General features: G+C 33.1%; 2 long non-coding RNA genes and 1 pseudogene across 2 annotated transcripts; 1 reads left to right on the forward strand and 2 right to left on the reverse strand.

Moving 5' to 3' along the window:
- Positions 1-1,513: 1,513 nt before the first annotated feature.
- Positions 1,514-2,241, forward strand: LOC115717766 (uncharacterized). The gene is made up of 2 exons (XR_009687835.1): positions 1,514-1,828; positions 2,063-2,241. It is a non-coding gene; the product is annotated as an uncharacterized LOC115717766 (long non-coding RNA).
- A 2,330-nt stretch (positions 2,242-4,571) lies between these two features.
- LOC133028978 (uncharacterized) lies at positions 4,572-8,146 on the reverse strand. The gene is made up of 2 exons (XR_009687834.1): positions 7,029-8,146; positions 4,572-6,917 (listed from the first exon to the last, which is right to left on the reverse strand). It is a non-coding gene; the product is annotated as an uncharacterized LOC133028978 (long non-coding RNA).
- Positions 8,147-8,576: 430 nt separating this feature from the next.
- LOC115715821 (adoMet-dependent rRNA methyltransferase spb1-like) lies at positions 8,577-15,843 on the reverse strand (annotated as a pseudogene).
- Between the last annotated feature and the right edge of the window lie 927 nt (positions 15,844-16,770).

Here is a 16,770-nt window from a genome sequence, read left to right on the forward strand (position 1 = left end):
AGTGAGATATAAATATACATGTCTGTGTCTTTGTGACATGTTTACAATTTCTTTTTTATTATTATTTTTGGTTTTATAGTAATAATTTACGTAACATTTCGAAAAAAAATGCAGGATGTGTTGTTGTTGTTGATCAATTCATTCAATCAATGGGTATAGAGAGTCAAAGGCGTAAGAAGGAGATTTACATAAAATTGACTCGAGAGAGAAACTTTTGTATGGATTATTTCGCAAGACAGAGGGTGTTCTCGATCTCTGTGCTTCTCCAAGTGGTTGGACTCAGATAGCCACTCGGAGGGTGCCACGTGGAAGCCTGGTTGTGTGTGTGGATTTGCATTTGGTTAAACCAATCCCATGCGCTATTTTTATTCAGCAAGACATCACTAAACCCCAATGCAAGTCGGAGATCAAAAAGGGTGATGAGGAAGTATGAGTGCTCTGCCTTTGATTTGGTTCTTCATTATGGTGCCCCCAATATGGGCGGTGCTTGGGCTATGGAAGCCACTGTTCAGAATGCTTTGGTCATTGATGTTGTTAAGTTGTCCACTCATTTGCTTGCTCCTAAGGGTATTTTTGTTACTAAGGTATTCCCTTCTCATTACCACAAAAAGTTGTATAATTCAGTATCATAAATAATTGTTTGGGAAGATTATGAAGAAAATATAATTTATTTTTATTTGTCAAATTTTTCGTTCTCAAGATTACAACTCTATCAAGTATTGTCTTTTAAAGGTAAACACAAAAAAAAAAAAAAAAAAAAAAAAAAAAAACATGTTTATTATTATTGGTTGGATGGATGGATTCACTTGTCTTAATTTGAAAACTCTTATACAGTTATTTGAGAGGGTTGTGGTGCACAAACCAAATTCTAGTCGTTCTGTGTCTGCCGAGATATTTGTTCTGCCTTTCAACTACAAAGCTCCTGCAAAGATTGATCCTCGCATACTTGACGTGAGGCATCTATTTCAAGGAGGAATAGAACCCCAAAAGAAGAAGGTAAGCTCTTATCAAGTCTACTACTATTTTGTATAGATTCATATGCTAATATGATTGCTTGATGTAGGTGTTGCATGATCTTGGACGAGTGGCAAAAAAACGACATAGTCACGGATAAATTTCTTCTCTGTTTTGTATTAATAATTTAAGACTGAATAAATAGTATATGTATAAGCAAAAATTATGACAAACGAGGTCTTAATATAGGTATGAAGATGGAGACACAACTTTAAGGAAGGTGTCAATAGCTATAGAATTTATATGGTCTAAAACTCCTCTTCATATCCTTGGTTCTGTTACTTCCATATCATTTCATGATCCAACATCCTTGCTCATAAATCATCATGCTTTAACAACACAAGAGGTAGCTAACTCTATATAAATATATATATATATATTTATATATATTGATATATATATATATATATATATATATTTATATCATTTGGTTTTTTTAATTAAGAAGTTTACTCTTGTGGATTCTCAACATAAGGCTCTTAATTAAGTGTATGAAATATTGGTGTCTTGGGGAAGCAAGACTTTAAGCATCTTTTGAAGTAAGTTGTTATGTTTTTTTCTTTTTTGCCCTCTAATGCTTTTTGGTTTGTTTAATGATATGCATATTTTAATTTTTTTTTGCCTGTACTGAAGGTGGAGAATACATATAAGAAAAGCCTTGATAGGATCAGAGAAGACTGAAGTTGCAAATGTTAAAAATGAAGAAAAGGAGGATGAAGATGATAGAGTAGTCAGAGAAATGGAGGAGTTGACTCATGTGTTGGAGTGTAAGAAGAAACGTGTGAAAAAGCTTCATGCGAAAAGGCAAGCTAAGGTTTGTTCCCTTGTTCATCTCCCACCCTCTGCAAAATTCGATTCAGCATAGATTTTATTTGTTTGTAGAAATTCCAATTCTGATATAATCTGCATAAAGAGTGGTCTAGAATAAAAGACTATTTTCAAATATACAAATTTTGTATGATTGAATTTCAAGTGATTGATGCTACTCCTTGTAAATTTTCCTTTTGTTTCTGAATTTTTTTTGTGCTTTATATTTTATTTTATATAGGAGAAATTGCGTAAGGAAATGGCTATGCAAATGGATGGAGTGGATGATAGTTATGTTGACCGCGAATTGTTTTCCCTGTCTACCACCAAGGTTCGCTTTAAATCAAATTTCTTGTTCCTCTAAGAACATATATACATTCATTCATTATTATTAGGCCTAAATTGAATTCATTTGCTTAATCTCTAATTTAAACATAACATGGGTGTCACATTATGAGTTTTTGATGAGGTTGTAGATATACGATCAGATATTTCTTCAATAATTTGCCTTAATTAATAGTCTTTTCCTTAGTTTGAAACTTAGTCTAGTTGTTGGTTTGATTTTAGGACAGTTTTACAACTTAATGTAGATTAGAAATTGGTCTAAAAAGTAGTAGTACAACAAGCAGAATGTCATCATATCATATGTCCTAATTAAGCAACGTTTTATTAATATATGAAAGTCTATTTATGGTTGATACTATTCACGGGAACTTTATGATTTGCCAACTGAAATATTGTTCTTGGTACCTGTCGATTTTGTGTTTCAGTTTAAATTTGTGAACAAGTTTTGTTATTCCCAAATCTTGACTTCCATTAAACACCCGACATTTGTTTCCAAGCACATCGGAATGACCAAAAATCAATCCTCTGTGTCCTTACTTTTCAGTCAGCCTTTCCTCCATGTTGATGATAATGTAAACTATCAAGTTATAACTGCCATATGATATTAATGTGCTTTCTAAATATAACGAGTGGAAAAAAGATAGTTTTAGGGAGGAGAGAATTTATTTAATTCTCTGATATTTCAGATAGAGATGCCCAAGTTAACAAATTTAAGTATCCTCCCCAGCTTCAAAATAGGTAATTGATGTTTTTATCTAAATAATTTTACTGCATTAATTAATTATTTTACTGAATTAGTTGATTATATTTTCAGGTGGAATAATAACACTTGGCATTAGATCACGGAAGAAAAAAAAATCTGATTATTCACAAAAAAAGTTGTGAATGAGTTTACACATCAAATCTCTCGAGATGTGCTGGAAGTTATATTTTCAAAACTCACAGTCAAGTCTAGAATAGTTGCAGCCGCTGTTTCAAGAGTGTGGAGAAAAACTATTTTGTCTTTGGGCCTAGAAGATGGAATGTGGTTGATGCGTGATGAATATTTAAGATGCAAAGCTATTTGGAATGACAGCTTGCGAGAAAGATTCACGATAAATTTTGATCTGTCAGAGCTCTAAAAAGATGAACAATATTTTCAAAGATACATGTTCGCAAGTGGCTATGAAGGAGTGTTCTGTTTTCAAACGAATGGTACACATAAGGTGCGCAAAATTCTAATCAGCCCTTTTCTCCAGCAGGTTTTAATACTACCTCCTATCCTCATGCACATGCCATACGAAAGGATTAGAACAACACTTGGTGTTGGTATTAGTGGCAACAACATAATTAAAGTTGTTTGTGTCATGAGTACCTTAATGGCAACTACTATTGCTAGCATTGTTAAAGTTTTCACAGAAGGAGCTCAAGAATGGAGGCTAGTACCCTGCCCAAACAACATGTTTGTATGTACCCACACAATACCTGTATTTTAACATGGTTTTATATACTAGAATTTAGCTAAGAGCACCCAACTTCTATGCCTTGATGTAAGCATAGAAATCTTTACATTTGTGGCTGCACTATTAAGAAGTCCTCTAATAGATTTTTTTGAAAAAGTTGGAACATCAAATGTTGTTGACGTTTTGGGGTTTGTAATAATAGAAAATGATGTAAAAAAAGATGATGATGCGGAAGAAGAAGAGGATGATAATGATGAAGAAGGAGAATAAGAAGAAGACGACCAATTAGTTGATATTTACATGTCAGAATCATATGACAATCAATGGAAGATAAACTGCTGGAGTGTTTCATTTACTGTGACTTTACAATCACCTTTGTGGGAACCTCAAGTGATTGGATATGATTTGGACAAGAACTTACTCATAGGCAATGGTAGAAGTCTTCTTTGCTCATGCAATCCAACAACGGGACAATATCATGATCTTCTAGAAATGCAGTGACACTCAATTCAAGTACTATAGATAAGGATGGCTACGAATTCAAAACTTATCGTGGGGGTTTGCATTCACTGCTCAACAGTATTGTGGTACCTAATTTGTTGGAAAGAATATAAATTCAACACGAAAAGTAAATATCATATTTTCTTTCCATAGACTTAGAAGCTAAAAAACCAATCATTTGTTTGAATAAGAATAAATGGTTGAGGATTCTAATCTTTGTTTGGTTTTTGGTCAGGCGGAGATGTTGTTAGAGCCGCTGTAATTGAGCTCGTTGTGACGGTGGCTGAAGGTGAGGATCATTTGTGAATATTGGGTGTTTGAAATATTTTTTTGGACTCTAAATTTGCTTTTCTCAATTTGAAGAGATACTGTTTTATTATGTCAAAAAAATTTTGTCTAAATTTTAGATTTTTTGTCTCTGAATTTGTATGAATAAATAGGTCAGAACACTTTGAATAAGCATTTCTTTTTCCTCCTATGATTTGGGTGTTTCATAAATTTTTATTCTTGAGTTTCTTGTTTGAATAATATTAACTTGTGATCTTGAATTTTTTAATTGATCTTAATGAGTTTTTAGCTAGAGATTTTACAGTTATAACATTTGAGTATTAAATTGTTCTTACACTTCAAAAATTGCGATTGTATCCCTGAATTTATTACTATTTTTTCTGTCACCAAAAATGTTCACAACTACCTTTGCTTCCTTTACTTCCCTTCTTTCTTTCCAAGTCAAAATCTCGTCCAAACCTCAGAACTTTCTCATCTTCCTTTCTTTCTCTAAATTCAACACTCTATAATCTATTGTGTAAGCAAAAATAATACATTGATAGTTTTTGGCTGAATCTAAGGTTTTCTCTGATTTAAGAGGTATTTTTCCTTTATTTAATTTACTATCCCACTTTATATTTTCTGTGATTCTATTTTTTGAATTGGGTATACTTTTGAATTTCTAGTTTCAATAAAGACAGTTTCTTTTCAATCATTTATAGTCTTTGGTTCCTTATCAAATGAGTTTTGGGTTTAAAAGTGTGTACATATAAGCTTATGTTTCTTAGAACCCCAAATTTATCTATTGCTTTTACTATATGCTAATTTTGCCTTAGATTAAACTTGGTTAATTTAATTTTTTGTATCAAATGTTTATTTTTTTTATTATCTTATCACTATGAATTATTGTTATTATCTTTAATTGCTAAAGAGTTGAGTAGTCATTAATAATTTTCTTTTTAAAAAATTTGTAAGCTCTGAGAGATACCATGGATGGCATAGAGCCTAAGAAGAAGATGTGGGAACGACTTGTACTGTAGTACTATAGATGAGGATGGTTACGAGTTCAAAACTCATTGTTCAACACTTACCTAATCCGTTAAAAAGAATATAAATTTGTATATTCTATATACAAAGACTAATGACTACGCTAAGAATTCATTATCCCATATACGAAGGTAAATATCATATTTTTTTTTCTATAGACATAAACCAATCATTTTAATTGAGATGAATTGTGGTATACTACAATCACCACAATCCATCTCAATTCAAATGATTGGTTTAAGTTTATAGAAAAAAAAATATGATATTTACCTTCGTATATGGGGTAGTGAATTCTTAGCGTAGTCATTAGTCTTTATATATATAATATACAAATTCATATTCTTTCCAACGGATTAAGTAAGTGTAGAACAATGAGTTTTGAACTCGTAACCATCTTTATCTACAGTACTACAGTACAAGTCGTTCTCACATCTTCTTCCTAGGCTCTATGCAATCCATGGTATCTCCCAGAGCTAATAAAATTTTCAAAAAGAAGATTATTAATCCCTACTCCACTCTTTAGCAATTAAAGATAATAACAATAATTCACAATGATAAGATAATAAAAAAAATTGAACATTTGATACAAAAAATTAAATTAGTCAAGTTTAATTTAAGGCAACATTAGCATACCAATGGAGCAAAAACAATAAATAAATTGAGGATTCTAAGAAACATAAGCTTATATGAACACACTTTTAAACCCAAAACTCATTTGATAAGGAACCAAAGACTATAAATGATTGAAAAGAACCTGTCTTTATTAAAACTAGCAATTCAAAAGCATACCCAATTCAAAAAATGAAATTCTTTAAAATATAAAGTGTGATAGTAAATTAAAGAAAAAAAAAATACATCTTAAAACAGAGAAAACCTTAGATTCGGCCAAAAACCATTAATGTGTTATGTTCGCTTACACTATAGATTATAGAGTGTTGAATTTATAGAAAGAAAGAAAGTTGAGAAAGTTTTGAGGTTTGGGCGAGATTTTGACTTGGAAACAAAGAAAAGAAGTAAAGAAAGCAAAGGTAGTTGTTAATATTTTTGGTGACAGGAAAAATAGTAATAAACTCAGGGATATAACCACAATTTTTGAAGTGTAAGAACAGTTTAATACTCAAATGTTATAACTGTAAAATCTCCAACTAAAAACTCATTAAGATCAATTAAAATATTCAAGATCACAAGTGAAAATTATTAAAACAAGAAACTCAAGAACAAAAATTTATAAAAACACCCAAATTACAGGAGGAGAAAGAAAAAGAAAAAGCTTATTCAAAGTGTTCTGACCCATTTATTCATACAAATTCAGAGACAAAAAACCTAAAATCTAAACAAAAATTTATTGAAATAATAAAACAATATCTATTCAAATTGAGAAAAACAAATTTAGAGTCCAAAAAAAGTTTCAAACACCCAATATTCACAAATGATCCTCACCTTCATCCACGATCACAGCGAGCTCAATTACAGCGGCTCCAACAACACATCCGTCTGACCAAAAACTAAACAAAGATTAGAATCCTCAACCATTTACTCTTATTCAAACAAATGATTAGTTTTTTCTAACTATAGAAGTCTATGGAAAGAAAATATGATATTTACCTTTCGTGTTGAATTGATATTCTTTCCAACAAATTAGGTCCCACAATATTGTTGAGCAATGAATGCAAACCCCCACGATAAGTTTTAAATTCATAGCCATCCTCATCTATAGTAGTACTTGGATTAAGTGTCATTGGCATTTCAAGAAGATCATGATATTGTCCCGTTGTTGGATTGCATGACCAAAGAAGACTTCTACCATTGCCTATGAGTAAGTTCTTGTCCAAATCATATCCAATCACTTGAGGTTACCACAAAGATAGTTGTAAAGTCACAGTAAATGTAACACTCCAACTATTTATCTTCATTTGATTGTCATATAATTCTGACATGTAAATATCAACTAATTGGACTTTTTCTTCATCTTCTTCTTCTTCTTCTTCATCCTTTTATTCTTCATCATCATCTTTTTTTACATCATTTTCTATTATTACAAATCCCAAAACGTCAACAACATTTGATATTCCAACTTTTCCAAAAAAATCTATTAGAAGACCTCTTAATGGTGCAGCTACAAATGTAAAAATTTCCATGCATACATCAAAGCATAGAAGTTGGGTGCTCTTAGCCAAATTCCAGTATATAAAACCATGTTCAAATACAAGTATTGTGTGGGTACATACAAGCATGTTTGGGCAGGATACTGGCCTCCATTCTTGAGCTCCTTCTGTGAAAACTTTAGCAATGCTACTAATAGTAGTTGCCATTAAAGTACTCATGACACAAACAACTTTAATTATATTGTTGCCACTAATACCAACATCAAGGGCTGTTCTGCTCCTTTCATATGGCATAGGCATGAGGATATGAGGTAGAATTAAAACCTGCTGGAAAAAAGGGCTAATTAGAATTTTGCACCCCTTATGTGTACCATCCGTTTGAAAATAGAACACTCCTTCACAGCCACTAGCGAACATATATCCTTGAAAATATTGTTCATCTTCTTGGAGCTCTGACTAATCAAAATTCATCTTGAATCTTTCTCCCAAGCTGTCATTCCAAATAACTTTGAATCCTAAATATTCTTCACACATCCACCACATTCCATCTTCTAAGCCCAAAGACAATGAGTGGAGTAGCCCATGTTCTTATATATGGCTCAATTCTCTACCATTTATTCCCTGGGATAGTGCCACTACCTACACACGAGTGTTTTCCGTGCTTTGTCCTCACTCACACGCATCTGGAAAACTTGTCCTTCCTTGAAATTTCTCCGAGCCACCACACTTAAGCAGTTCTTTCGAGATTGCTACCAAAAAACAAGATGCACCTTGTTGGTATAGGTAGTATCAATCCATTTAAGCCCTCCCGTGTAGTCCCGATACCCACACATCCCACTTGACCTTCCCCGTGCGGTGTGGGATTGCACCACAGTATTTCCCACTTGACCTTCCCGCGGTGTGGGATTGCACCCGGATTGCACGTCATCACAATCACCCCCACAGGTCCGACGTCCTCGTCGACCACACTTCCGCCGGGCCGCTCGATACCATTTGTAACGTCCTCGCTTCAAGCTCATTGGGTCCTTACACCCACGGAATGAATGGCTCTTATACACGAGTACGTCACTTTGGTCGCTTCATGGACCGATGATCAACCCTACAGACCAACACGAGTGTTTTCAGCGTGCTTTGTCCTCACTCACACGCATCCTGGGAAAACTTCCCAGGAGGTCACCCATCCTTGAAATTTCTCCAGGCCAAGCACACTTAACTGTGGAGTTCTTTCGAGATGGGCTACCAAAAAACAAGATGCACCTTGTTGGTATAGGTAGTACCAATCAATCCATTTAAGCCCTCCTCAACTGTGTAGTCCCATACCTACACAGCCTTAGAATCATCCCACTTGACCTTCCCCAGGCGGTGTGGGATTGCACAGCTTACCCGGTATTTTCCCTTACGGATCACGGGACTACTGACTGTCACAGGAGTTCATGATACACAACTTTTTTCTGTGAAGAACCAGATTTTTTTTCCTCCGTGATCTAATGTCGAGTGTTATTATTCCACCTTAAAAAATAATCAACTAATTCAATAAAATAATTAATTAATGCATTAAAATTATTTAGATAAAAACATCATTTACCTATTGTGAAGCTGATGATGGGGAAGATACTAGAATTTGATAACTTTAGCATCTCTATCTGAAGTATCAGATAAATAAATAAATTCTCTTCTCCCTAAAACTATCTTTATTCCACTTGTTATATTTAGAAAGCACATTAATACCATATGGCAGTTATAACTTAATAGTTCACATTATCATCAACATGGAGGAAAGGCTGACTGAAAAATAAGGACACAAATGACTGGTTTTTGGTCATTCCGATGTGCTTGGAAACAAATGACGGGTGTTTAATGAAAGCCGAGATCTGGGAATAACAAAACTTGTTTACAAATTTAAACTAAAACACAGAATCGAGAGGTACCAAGAACAAGATTTCCTCTTATATTTCAATTGGCAAATCATAAAAGCTTGCCGTGAATAGCATCAACCATAAATAGACTTTCATATATTAATAAAACGTTGCTTAATTAGGACATATGATATGATGACATTCAGCTTGTTGTACTACTACTTTTTAGACCAATTCTTAATCTGTATTGAATTGTAAAACTGTCCTAAAATCACACAGAGAACTAGACCAAATTTCAAACTAAGAAAAAAACTATTAATTTAGGCAAAATTAATGAAGAAACATCTGATCATATATCTACATCCTCATCAAAAACTCATAATGTGACACCCATGTTATGTTCAAATTAAAGATTAAGCGAATGAATTCAATTTAGGCCTAATAATAATGAATGAATGTATATATGTTCTTAGAGGAACAAGAAATTTGATTTAAAGCGAACCTTAATGGTAGACAGAGAGAACAATTCGCGGTCAACATAACTATCATCCACTCCATCCATTTGCATAGCCATTTCCTTACGCAATTTCTCCTATATAAAATAAAATATAAAGCACAAAAAAAATTCAGAAACAAAAGGAAAATTTACAAGTAGTAGCATCAATCACTTGAAATTCAGTCATACAAAATTTGTATATCTGAAAATAGTCTTTTATTCTAGACCACTCTTTATGCAGATTATATCAGAATTGGAATTTCTACAAACGAATAAAATCTATGCTGAATCGAATTTTGCAGAGGGTGGGAGATGAACAAGGGAACAAACCTTAGCTTGCCTTTTCGCATGAAGCTTTTTCACACGTTTCTTCTTACGCTCCAACACATGAGTCAACTCCTCCATTTCTCTGACTACTCTATCATCTTCATCCTCCTTTCATTTTCAACATTTGCAACTTCAGTCTTCTCTGATCCTATCAAGGCCTTTCTTATATGTATTCTCCACCTTCGGTACATGCAAAAAAAATTGAAAATATGCATATAACAAACCAAAAAGCATTAGAGGGCAAAAAAGAAAAAAAAAAACATAACAACTTACTTCAAAAGATGCTTAAAATCTTGTTTTCCCAAGACACCAAGATCATCACAAAGAATTTTAACCTACCAATATTTCATACACTTAATTAAGAGTCTTATGTTGAGACCCCACAAGAGTAAACTTCTTAATTAAAAAAACCAAATGATATATGTATATATAGTTAGCTACTTCTTGTGTTGTTACAGCATGATGATTGATGAGCAAGGATGTTGGATCATGAAATGATATGGAAGTAATAGAACCAAGGATATCAAGAAGAGTTTCAGGCCATATAAATTCTGCAGCTGTTGACACCTTCCTTAAAGTTGTGTCTACATCTTCATACCTATATTAAGACCTCATTTGTCATAACTTTTGCTTATACATATACTATTTACTAAGTCTTAAATTATTAATACAAAACAGAGAAGAAATTTACCCATGACAATGTCGTTTTTTTGCCACTCGTCCAAGATCATGCAACACCTACATCAAGCAATCATATTAGCATATGAATCTATACATAATAATAGTAGACTTGATAAGAGATGACCTTCTTCTTTTGGGGTTCTATGGCTCCTTGAAATAGATGCCTCACGTCAAGTATGCGAGGATTAATCTTTGCAGGAGCCTTGTAGTTGAAAGCCAGAACAAATATCTCGGCAGACACAGAACGACTAGAATTTGGTTTGTGCACCACAACTCTCTCAAATAACTGTATAAGAGTTTTTAAATTAAGACAAGTGAATCCATCCATCCAACCAATAATAATAAACATGTTTTTTTTGTGTTTACTTTTGAAAGACAATACTTGACAGAGTTGTAATCTTGAGAACGAAAAATCTGACAAATGAAAATACATTATATTTTCTTCATAATCTTCCCAAAAAATTATTTATGATACTAAATTATACAGCTTTTTGTGGTAATGAGAAGTGAATACCTTAGTAACAAAAGTACCCTTAGGAGCAAGCAAATGAGTGGACAACTTAACTGCATCAATGACCAAAGCATTCTGAACAGTGGCTTCCATAGCCCAAGCACCGCCCATATTGGGGGCACCATCATGAAGAACCAAATCAAAGACAAAGCACTCATACTTCCTCATCACCCTTTTGATCTCCGACTTGCATTGGGGTTTAGTGATGTCTTGCTGAATAAAAATGGCGCCTGGGATTGGTTCAACCCAATGCAAATCCACACACACAACCAGGCTTCCACGTGGCACCCTCCGAGTGGCTATTTGAGTCCAACCACTTGGAGAAGCACAAAGATCGAGATCAGCCCCAGTCTAGCGAAACAATCCATACTTGTCATCAAGTTCTATTATCTTCCACACCGACCAATACTTCACAAAGTTTTTAACGTCAATTAAGAGAGATAAGATATTAAGAATTTGAACAATTGATAACAAAAGAAAGAAAAAAAAAAGTGAAAAATTAAATTAGCCAACTTTAATCCAAGGCAACATTAGCAGACAAATGGAGCGAATCCAAACTGGGGATTTTAAGCAACACAAGCTTATAGGAACCCATCTTTAAACCCAAAACTCATTTGGATTCAAACAAAATCCCAAAATATAAACTGTGATAGTGAAAGATACCTCTCAAACTGAGAAAAAAAAAGAAAACCACCAACATGATTACGATTAGATTAGGCCAAAAACCATCAATGTTTGATTACACAATGATTATACAAATCGTAACCTCAAAGGGCATAAATAACAGAAAATGAAAGAAGATTCACAGGGATATTGAACTAAGAGAAATGAAAGGAAATAAAGAAAGGGAGTAAAGCAAAAGTTAGTTGTGAACATTTTTTGTGAAAGGAAAAATAGTAATAAACTCAGCGATGTAACCAAAATTTATGAAGTGTAAGAACAAACAGTAAAATCTCTAGCTAAAAACGATCATTTAAAATATTTAAGAACAAAAATTTATGAAACACCCAAATCACAGGATAAAAAAAAAAATTAATAATTTCCAAATATTTGAGTGCAGTTATTGACACAGCACTGATTGATTACAATCAACAGCCCATTTGCCTGCCTCTCATACAAATTAGAAGTTGCACGAGGAGTAGCTATCTGCTGATAGGTGATCAAACACAGCCAGATTTAAGAACATTCAATTCCTTCCTCCGTTCTCTCTCACCTTTTTCTTTTACTTTCTCCCAAAATTTAACCTTCAAGTAATGTTTAAAATTGCGTTTTTATTGCGCGCCTCAATTTGAGGCGGAAACTTTTCGCTTTGAGGCGTCCGCCATGGTAGTCGTGGGAGAGGCGTACGCCTTAGCCGCCTGAGGCGGTAGGAAAATGGTTGAGGCGTAAATTTCAGTGAGGCGCACGCCTCAATTTCAAAACTAAAGATTAGGGTTTTCTAAGCCCAAATTCATTCTGTTATGTTTTAAAAAGCCCACTAAAGCTTTTAACTTAAAAACAAGAGGCCCACTAAAGCTTTAACTTAAATAAGGTCCACGTTACCCTTACTCAACCTTAGACACACCATTAGAGAAGAAAACATAAAAAAATAGCACTAATGGCATGTTTACTAATAAGTAATGGGAATCAATAGTAAGGTAATCATTCCCTTACATTTATTTACTTGCATTATTAAAATTAGGAAAGGGAGAAGTTGATTAAATAAGGGAGAAAAGAAAGGGAGAACTTCTCCCACCAATTTTGTAAGGAATGCCATTAAGGGTAATGGATTTTTATTATTTTTATTTTATTTTTTAATATTAAATATATAATGACAATTTTGTCCTTTAAAATATGTCTTGCAAAATAACTACCATATAATATAGTTTAACTCAAAAGGGCAATTTAGTCAATTTAAGCATTCCGATTACGTTTCCTAATAAAGTAAACAAGATAAATCACAACTATTCCATTTCTAAAAAATTTTAGTAAACAACATATTACAAATATTGATTCCGATTATTTTTCATTTATTCCGTTACATTTCTCCATTAATTTATTCCGATTCTGATTACTGTATAGTAAACGTGCCATAAAGCTTCCTCCTCTGCTTCCAACTAATTCTTCTTTTTCTTAGCTAAAGCTTCATCATGCCATTATTGCTGAAACTTTTTCTAGGATAGTGAAATATGAAATTCTTGGATAAAAAAAGAAAAAGAAAAATAAATGAAATTCTAATCCTAAAAACAATAAATTTAAGTTTTATTAGTCATAAAAAACTTTAACTTTTATTAGACATTTGAGTTTTATGAGATATTTTATGGTATGTTTGGTATATAAGACATTATTTAATCTTTGATATTTTGAAGTGTTCTAAAAATGTTTTATTAAATATTTGAGATTTACGCCTCAAGTATACACCTTAATGAGGCTTGAGGCTTAAGCCTCGCCTCACAAAAAGAAAACGCCTTGAGGCTTAAATCCACAATAAACGTTGCTTCAGGTTATCAGCTATGTTAGTCTCTCTTTTCCTCACTCCCTTCTATTTTTCCCCAGAAAATGTAGATTAAGGAGAAAACATTTAAACCATATTAAATTCATTGAGTTTCTTCTTTAAAGTTAAGTAGTGATGGTCTAACCTGAAGACACATTAGCATCTATCTTTTTATTGTTTGCAATAATAATATCAGTAAGAGTACATTGTGGAACTGCATCTTTTGACATGAATAACTTGAGTAGTTTTTCATTCTCTTCATCAATTTCCTGCAATATATACAAATAATTATAATATAAATCTTTACATATAAATATAAATTTTGGAAACAAAAAAAATATCCTACTCAAACATGGGTCTGAAAGAGGGAAAAAAAACTCTGCTACGTATCTTAATTGCTTGGTGAAATATCCTCGATAAAGGCATCAAGATTTTTGTAGGATGAACCTCCTTTGGAGACTGCTAATTGACATGAATTTTGAAGTTCTTTGACTCTATTTTTCATCAATTATGTGCCACGGCTATTTGGATTCATGAATCTCTAAATGTTATATATATGTATATAACATATTCAATATTCAAAGAAACACGTAAGTAAAGCAAAAGAGTCTTGCTTCACAATGATAATAATGATGAAAAAATCAAAACTTTCTCAGTAACGAAAACAGTTAAACCTCACCAAAGTAAGCCAGTAAGGTCATGAAACCCATCAAGTATTGAAATGACCACTCGAACTGGAAGGATCGATTCATCATTACCAATTACTGAGGCGGCATCCATCATAGTAGACTCGAGCAACTTAGTGATGAAATTGATATCAAAATCTTTGGCTCTTCCGTACTCCTAATCATCTCCAGAACGAGTGAAAATAGTTCGAGACTATAACAAACCAGAGCCCCCAATAATGACTACAGACTACTTGACAAGAGGATGCGATGATGGGAAGAAAACGGGAGAAGGCTAGAGTCATTGCAAGAGTTAGGGTCTAGAAGGATTGGTGAGAATGGGGTATTCAGGTAAAGGTTGGCAAGGGCAAAACCCTTGTTGATAGGCGCATGAAGAAGGATGTAAGGGCGGCCAAAGTGAGAAATAGTAAGATGGCTAAAGCCAAGGCAACTCAAAAAAAAGGGCAAAAGGGTTTAGTTTTTAATAATTTATTTATATAATTTTCATTATGTATTGGACACGGAGGTAGTTAATTACTATGCATTATAATATCTGTTTTATAAATTTTGATTGTGCTTGCTATACAAGAGTATTATATAGTGCAAAACTCACAAGTGACAAGGTCTTGATATGTAATTAGTTTTCACTTTTCAGTAAATAAAAGAAAAATAAAGGAAAAAGTGTGCGAAACAAGAAAGAAGAAACTGCTCCTTTGTGAAACAGACCCTTTGAGATTTGACACAAATTAATTGATACTTTGTTTCATAGGTCAGTGCACACACTGGAGATTGCTCTATTAATCTATATATTACAACACACTGAAATTGTTCTTCTATGCATTCTTTGGAGACAAATCAACAGTACTTATATATCCACATGCTCAATAGTCTTTTGCACTTGGCTGCAACCTATAGACTATAAAGGTAGTAACCTCTATTAGCAGATCAGGGAAGTTGGTGGATCTGATATCTGAATACGGATTACCCAGTTGTTTTGATTTGAGTTCTCAAATACTTGGGACTTGGACATCCATGTGCATTTGCATATACTACATTACTATTACAAAATGTGGCTTCAGAGAAAGAAAAGCATTAAAAGTCAAACATCAAGGCTTGTTTTTCAATTTCAAGTGAATATAATACACTATATTATATACTAGGGAAGGTAGGAGGCTTGTGAGTTTTGTTTTCTTGTATAAAGATCTATTTTGCATGGGGTATCAATCTCTCTCTCTCTCTCCCTTTTGGAAAGTTTGTAAGTTTTTCTAGTAACAAACTGAGTAAGTTTCACTATAAGATCCTCTCTCTCTCTCTCCCTTTTGGAAAGTTTGTGAAAGTAGACCAGTTATGATGATGATAGATTTAGGGGAGAGTACATTTTCTACAATGAAGTTAAGACTTTTTTTCTTCCTCAGTTTAGATTCTAGTGTAGTGGTAGGCATTTGCTTCTGCTTCACTCCAATGCAAGGTAGTGATTGGTGTGGATAAATTCTTTTGTAATATAACATTTTCTTTATCCACCAGAATCACAATTTCTATTGAATACAGACACAATTAGCATCACATCTTCCTTCCTCGTTATTACTTTATTTTTAGCGTTTGGAACCCATAAAAATAAAATGGGGAAATGAAATTTAATTTACATTTGGCTCGATGTATTCGATTAAAATTCTTGATGTATTTCCTAATAGCTCTTCACTTTCATTATTTGAATAAGTAAAAGTTATGTGTTGGTGCAGATAAATTATATCTCCATAAACATAATCTTGTCGTTATGAGTGGAATTCTCATTAACTTAAGGATTATGATGTATTTTAAGTAAGGAATGTGATATTTATGTTTACAGATTTCTTAGTTAATTTTTCTTTGTGATTTTAAACCTAAAACTCATTTGATAAAGAACCAAGGACTATGAATGATAGAAAAGAAACTATGTTTATTGAAACTAGCAATTCAAAAAATGGAAGCAAACAAAATCCCAAAATATAAAGTCAAAGGATGGAAAAATAGGTTGTGGAAATTGATCCTCTAAACCAACTTACTATTCAACTCATTTAAACCAACTAACTTAACTAACTTTCGATTATGCTAGTTAGTTAGTTGGTGCTATCCTTGTTTGAGTTAGGACTATATATAAGTCTAGTCTTTTCACTTCTAAAAGGGGAGAACAGAAGGAGGGCAGAGAGAGAATAAGAGAGAGGATTAGAGAGAATTGCTTAGGGTTCTAAGCTGA

This window comes from Cannabis sativa, chromosome 5 (assembly GCF_029168945.1).
Source record: "Cannabis sativa cultivar Pink pepper isolate KNU-18-1 chromosome 5, ASM2916894v1, whole genome shotgun sequence".
In the NCBI taxonomy this organism is placed as follows: Eukaryota; Viridiplantae; Streptophyta; class Magnoliopsida; order Rosales; family Cannabaceae; genus Cannabis; species Cannabis sativa.